We start from the raw sequence: 6,681 nt of genomic DNA on the forward strand, positions 1-6,681 counted from the left end.
TTACAATGTAAGATTTAAAAATAAATAAAAATACCCCCTATGTTTGTTTATTTACTAAATACCTCTATAATAAAACATTAAAAGTTAAAAAAAACACTCCCAACCCACCCATTAAATATGGACAATCGGCCACCACCGTCGGAGGGTGGTCGGAGTGTTTTTGCAATTTTAAAAAAAAATATTTGGATGTATTTAGTTAAATTAACAAATTTTAGAAGTTTAAAAGATATTGAAAAAGATAGAATAATATTTTGGGAATAATGACATTTTATTGTTTAATTTTTTTGGGAATACTAATAATAGTTTTCCCAAAAATGAACCGAAGCCTTAAATGCTTCATTCAATTATAATATGCCTGGCAACAAAGGATAAAAAAGTCTTTCAAGATCTTATTAGTTTCAACGGCCCACAATGTAAGATACAGATAGGTATCATTCATCATTCCAGGCCTCAGCCACAGAAGAAACCAAATTTTCTACCCAAGTGCTGGCACCATCGCCTTTAGCCTTCCTCCCTTCACCGCTAATTAAAATTACTTAATTCAGTTTTTATAGCACTACTGGCACTCTTAACCATCACTGCAAAACAAGAAAATAAGCAGAAACATAGCTTCCAAGATAAAAATAAGTAGTAGCAAACACCAAAAGGACTCAGAATATGGGTGGTGATATATCAGGATGGTCGGCAAGGCTAATAAAATATATCAGCCAATTACGACGAACGAGACCATTGATACAATTCTTCACCGTCCTTGTCTTAATTCAATCCCAACTTCAGACTTAATTTTAGATTCCCAAACACTCACATTTGCTCTCACAGTCAAAGACATTGACAGAAATAATGCATTCAGAGATAATGAAAGGCAATAATCAACCAATCTATACTAACAAAAGGAAAGAAACACCTAAATGGCCTCATAGAGACATCCGATATAGTTTGTCAACACGAATTTTCTGACATATGCTTGTCATTGAAGAGTTTATAATCATAGGCCATATTTTATAAAACAGGTGATGAACATTAGAAAAGAATCTTTAAATCTAACTGGAAACACAAAAATTAAAAGACAACATTAAATAATTTGTAGTAGATAAATGGGTCATCAGATAGGAGCGAAAGACTAAAGATTTAATAATCACAGATTATCATCTGAACTATGCTTAATTAATCATCACTGACCCTGAATCAAACAAAATTCAAACCATAAATGAATAATAACTAATAACATAAAAGCATTTGAAACATCAAAAGCCTTAGGCCTCAGAAGGAAGGCAGTAGTGGTACTGTAATCATAGTTTATCATAAATTACAAAAACACCAATTCTTTCATCATTGGCAACTGCATATTCCACATTTATAACAAAACCACAAGTTCAAAAAAAAAAAATTCAAATTTCTCAATTTCGGAACAACCAAACAGCACAGTCAAAAAAACGAAAGCAGTATCGGCCTCATAGAGAAGATTAGGTTAATCAACATGAGATGATTCAGACATATGCTTGTCTAAATAAGTTTATAATCATCGGCCGAACAACCAACTCCCTCAACTTCAAAAAACGAACGGAAAAACAAAACCCTAATTTTGAAAAAAAATAGCAAAAAATAAATTAAATAATACTAGAGAAAAGAGGGACTCAGAATATGGGTGGTGATATATCAGGATGGTCGGCAAGGCTAATAAATTAGCCAGTTACGACGAACGAGACCTTTCACGATGAAATCGTCACCGTCCCTAAATAGACTAGTTTTTTAAGAGACAACAAAATTAAAATCAATGACTGAGAAAATGAACGGAAAAAACCCTACAGACGACGAGAACGAATTAAGAGTTCAGGGTGAAGAGCGAAGGCTACAGCTTGGTTGATCGCTTACCGGTATTTATATAGAGGCGCGAATGGGCTAGGGTTTGTGATGGTGTAAGTTCGTAGGGTTTTACAGTTTTAATCCTATGACTGAGGTGTGGGCAGGCGCATGTTTATTATAATGCAGACACTTCTGTGCCGTATGATGTGTTGTGAATTAGACGGATCACACCCAAAGGGGCGTATGCTTCTAATAGTATCTAGAAAATTAGACATACAGTGTAATTTACAACCAAAATAAAAAAGAAATAATCTATCAGTAAAATTATTTTTAATTATTAAATTTAATTTAATTTTACGAACCACATTAAAAGGCAGATTATTAAAAATCTTAGCTAAACAAATATTTGAATATTTTTCTAATCTTTTTATTTTAAAATCAAAGAATAATATACAAGTAATAAGATAAGCTTAAACAGTTAAGACTCGAGTTTCAATTTCAAATATAATACATATTATTATTAGTTATAAATTACTTTGAGCATAGAGAAATCATATTAAATATCACTTATTAAATGATTGAATTGAAATCTACCCCAAAAAAAAAAAAAAATACTCTCCCACCAAATATCCTTCCCACATTTTCAAATACCAAGAAATTATATTAATTTTCATGATGAATTGTTGTTAGAGTTTAGGTTAAAATTATGTTAGGTATACATTTGTGTAATTTTTTTATTGTTGGATCTTTGATGTTTGTTTGGTGGTTTATTGCTTGATTCTTGTAATTGGTTGTGTTGTGAAGAAGAGTTCTTATCGTTTTGTTGGAAGAAATTGATAAAAGGGAGTGATAGGAAGTAGGGGTGGGTGGGTACCCGAATCAAAGTAATCGGAACCAGAACCGATCGGTTCCTTTTATTCGGTTTCGGTTCTTAAAAACTTGGAACCAGAACCTGTGTTACACTTACAGGTTTCGGTTCCGGGTACCTTAGAAAATATCAATTACCCCCCTATTTTCTAAAAAATAACAAATAAACCATTATAAAATTACAATGACATCCCTAGCAATTAAGTGCAAAACATTAAATAATATATTTGTTTATATTTACTTGATGTTTGATGTTTGATTATAAGTATTTAATTATTTATTTTCACCGATAATAAATATTTAAAAGCTATTATTTAACATAAATGTCTTAATATATATTAATTTTTTAATCAAGTAATAAGTGAAACTTAAATATTAATAAGAATATTTTGAAAAACTGATCTTTTAATGAAAATTAATAAGATTTTTGATACTAAGATAAAAAAAACTAGGGTACGTTTGGTTTATTATTTTGGATAGGATTTTGGGGATAGTATTGCATAGTTAGATAGGGTTATGATTACGAGAATAAGATTTGCAGAATATGTGTTTGATAGAGTATTTTGACCTTGATATTTGTGTTGAATATTTGATTAATATATTTTTTTATAAATGATTTATCAATATAATCTTTTGTTGCATTTTGTTAAAATAATGTATTATTATATATATAACTTATCAAGTTACATTTTAATAATACTAAATATTTTATTGGTAATTTTGTCACCTGTAGATATTAAAAAACAAAAACTCATATTAATTTCAAGTACTAATCTAACTGTTTAGAAACATCACATTAATACATATATGACAAAAGTACTAATTATCAACCCTTACAATCATTATTACATGTATACTCCATTAACAACTACGACATGGTCCACTATGTTGCCCACAGTGCATTCGTTATGTTATCCCGTACAGTCGTCATGTTGTCTATAATACCTTGTTGCGGTTGAGTCGGTCCTTCTCCATTTTGGCCATATTCTGTCCCGTTTTGACGATCACAATATACTTGCTCATTACCTGTACTATTATTGGTTTGTTCGAAGATATGGTCGTCCATATTGTACATTCTGATAAAATTATGAAGTACACAACATGCCATAACAATCTTCCCTTGTTTGTCCAACGGGTAATTGTTCATTCCATTTAGAATACGGAACCGTCTTTTCAAAACACCAAAGGTTCTCTCGATAACATTGCGGAGTAAAGTATGTCTGTAGTTAAACAACTCTTGTGGCCCCCTTCGGTTACGGCGGTGATCAGAAATATGGTAAGCCACTCGCCTATGAGGGGCGAGGAACCCATCTCTATTTGGATAACCCGCATCAACCAAATAGTATTTCCCTGTAATAATATCAGACATTTTATTTGAATTACAGGCCTCAACAGTGGAGCAAATACGCTATAATACGTCAAAAAAATACTTATACCTGGTGGAGGATGTGGGAATCCAGAATTAGGATCATCAATAATTGAATTTAAAACTCTTGAATCATGCGCAGATCCTTCCCATCTAGTAACGACATAAGTGAACATCATGTTAAAGTCGCATACAGCCATTACATTCTATACATCGATCCTTTGCGATTTCGATACCTATCGGCAAATTCATGTGGAACCGAAGCGTATACATGTGTGCCATCCATGGCTCCAATACAGTCCTATCATGAAAATTGAATTTTACTAATATTAATCTACTAAAAAAATTAATAACACAATGAACTTAACTATCTACTAATAGCAAACATAATGAACCAGTATCTTAAAGAAAGGGTAATATTTTCTGTTGGCTGATATTTCCCACGAAACATCATTGAAGTCAGGTGGTCTGATAAACTCTGTCTCAACTCACATATAGCGTCGCAAACTGCGGTAACATGTCTAGAGATCGTCTCACCCGAATGTTGGAAATCCTCCATCATCGTTCTGATTGTCTCGTTTTTTCCAATGATTGTTAGAAATATCATAACTTGTTCTTCCAAACTCGTCCTCCTGGTTGGTTGCAATTTCCCTTTATCGGACAAAATTTCACATAACAATGTAAAACAGTCTTTGTCCATGCGGCACTTGTCATAGATCTTGTCAGGATGACCGTTGAGTACTTCCAACATGTACTGATGACCAGGTAATACGGATTTATGTCGTGGTTCACGCCCACTTGCTTCTAACGCGGCAACACCGCAAAGTGCAACGGCTATATCTGTCAGTATTTCTTCTTCGTCCCTCTCATCTGTAGCACGTCATCTTCTTCCTCTATGGCTAGACAACGCCATTTAAACCTACACATTTGCAAAACATTTATCAACAATTAACAGTTGTTGTACTACTTAGCAAAATATAACAGTCAATATTTAATTATAATGACAATCGAAAACGGTGTTTACACATGTAATATCACATAAATAAGTTGATACAATAGCGTTATAAATTGTAATTGTAATGACAACGGCCCACTGACGCATACAAAATTGTTGCCAAATACTTATGAAATATCGTGTCATATATTATAATTGGGAAAGTTGTTATAAATCCAGTTAATCTTTTCCTCCAGTGGGAGTTTCACAAATGTCTCCTGCCACCCTGGATTTTCATATAAGTACGTGACAACCAGTAGGTAAAACTGTGTCGGTACTTGCATGGTCGTCATGATGTCAATACAATTGCTCATGGAAAAAGGATCAGATGGAGTACTGGTGTTCTCTTCTTCCTTCTCATCTGCACTGCGATTGCTAGCCCTCGATCCCATAGTTCGCTTCTCCGCAAGCTCGTCCATCAAGCTAAAAATGGCATCCTAAGTGATTGTCCTCGACTGCTTCTATGCCTCCTATTTCTCGCTCTTCCATGGCCAGATGTGTTTGGCCCTTTTTCCCCTGTCGTTCGATCAGGATCATGTTCAAAGTCGCTATCATCCATGGGAACCGCGCCGAGATTGGAATAACTGGAGGTCTCCACCGGTTGGGATGTAGATGTGTACGCATATCTTCTAGTGGTAGTTTGCTTCCCAAATATTATTTCATAAAGCTCCTTCTAAGGAAGTCGCTTGTGGTAAAATTGTTGCGCCAGTGGGTTTTGTTGGTAAGTAAAAAGAATAATATATTAATATTTAGCGGTCCCAAAAAAATGCGTACATTTATGGTGTCGTTGAATAATATTAGTTAAAAAAGGGATTTGCGAGTTCACGGTAGTGGGTTCATGTGAGAAGTGGAGCACTGAAGCTGGTAATGGATACTGAGAAAGTGAAATGGTGGTAATGCAAAATGAGAAGTGAAGCACTGAACCTGGTAATGGATTATGAGAACTGAAATGGTGGTAATGGAAACTGAGAAAGTGAAGCACTAAAAACGTTAATGCAAACTAAGAAGTGAAGCACGAAGCTGGTAATGGATACTGAGAAAGTGAAATGGTGAAGCAGTGAAGATGCAGCGAAGAAAAGTGAAAAGCAAAGTGAAGAAAAGTGAAAAGCAAACTGTAACGATCAAAAAATTGTCAGGATAGTTTTCAGGATTATATTTTCAGGACAGTATTGTGTAAATAATGAATCAAACACCATCTGTAGAATCTGGTCTAGAATATGAATAAAAATACTAAGCCAAACACTATCTAAAATTTTCTTATATATTTATATGATATGTAAAATATCAACCACCCCCCACAATATGCAAAATATCAAAACATCTTTAATATTATATCAATTTAGTCTTGATTCCCAGTTTCGGTTTTAGTTCTGATTCTGGTTTTGGTTTTGGTTCCGGTTCCTTTGATTTGGAACCGGAATCGCACAGTATCGGTTCCAATTTTTTGGCACCAGAACCTACCCTGTTACGACTGGTTCCATGTAGGAACTGAAATCGACACTCGGGTACCCGTCGGTTTCGGTTCTACCCTTAAATTTTGCCCATCCCTAATAGGAAGCCATAAAAAATCATGAAACTAACTATAAAAAATGAAGATAGGTTGACAAACGCTTCTCACAACTTTCTCTCACAAATGCTGACATGGCAGCTC

General features: G+C 34.1%; 4 non-coding genes across 4 annotated transcripts; all 4 read right to left on the reverse strand.

Annotated features, from left to right (window-relative positions):
• Positions 1 to 646: 646 nt before the first annotated feature.
• On the reverse strand, positions 647 to 751 carry LOC116143818. Its single transcript, XR_004130167.1, has one exon. It is a non-coding gene; the product is annotated as a small nucleolar RNA Z43 (small nucleolar RNA).
• A 343-nt stretch (positions 752 to 1,094) lies between these two features.
• On the reverse strand, positions 1,095 to 1,183 carry LOC116143824. The gene has a single exon (XR_004130172.1). It is a non-coding gene; the product is annotated as a small nucleolar RNA snR60/Z15/Z230/Z193/J17 (small nucleolar RNA).
• Positions 1,184 to 1,256: 73 nt separating this feature from the next.
• Positions 1,257 to 1,338, reverse strand: LOC116143820. Its single transcript, XR_004130169.1, has one exon. It is a non-coding gene; the product is annotated as a small nucleolar RNA U83 (small nucleolar RNA).
• Positions 1,339 to 1,630: 292 nt separating this feature from the next.
• LOC116143819 lies at positions 1,631 to 1,732 on the reverse strand. The gene has a single exon (XR_004130168.1). It is a non-coding gene; the product is annotated as a small nucleolar RNA Z43 (small nucleolar RNA).
• Between the last annotated feature and the right edge of the window lie 4,949 nt (positions 1,733 to 6,681).

This window comes from Pistacia vera, unplaced genomic scaffold (assembly GCF_008641045.1).
Source record: "Pistacia vera cultivar Batoury unplaced genomic scaffold, PisVer_v2 Contig432, whole genome shotgun sequence".
NCBI lineage: Eukaryota > Viridiplantae > Streptophyta > Magnoliopsida > Sapindales > Anacardiaceae > Pistacia > Pistacia vera.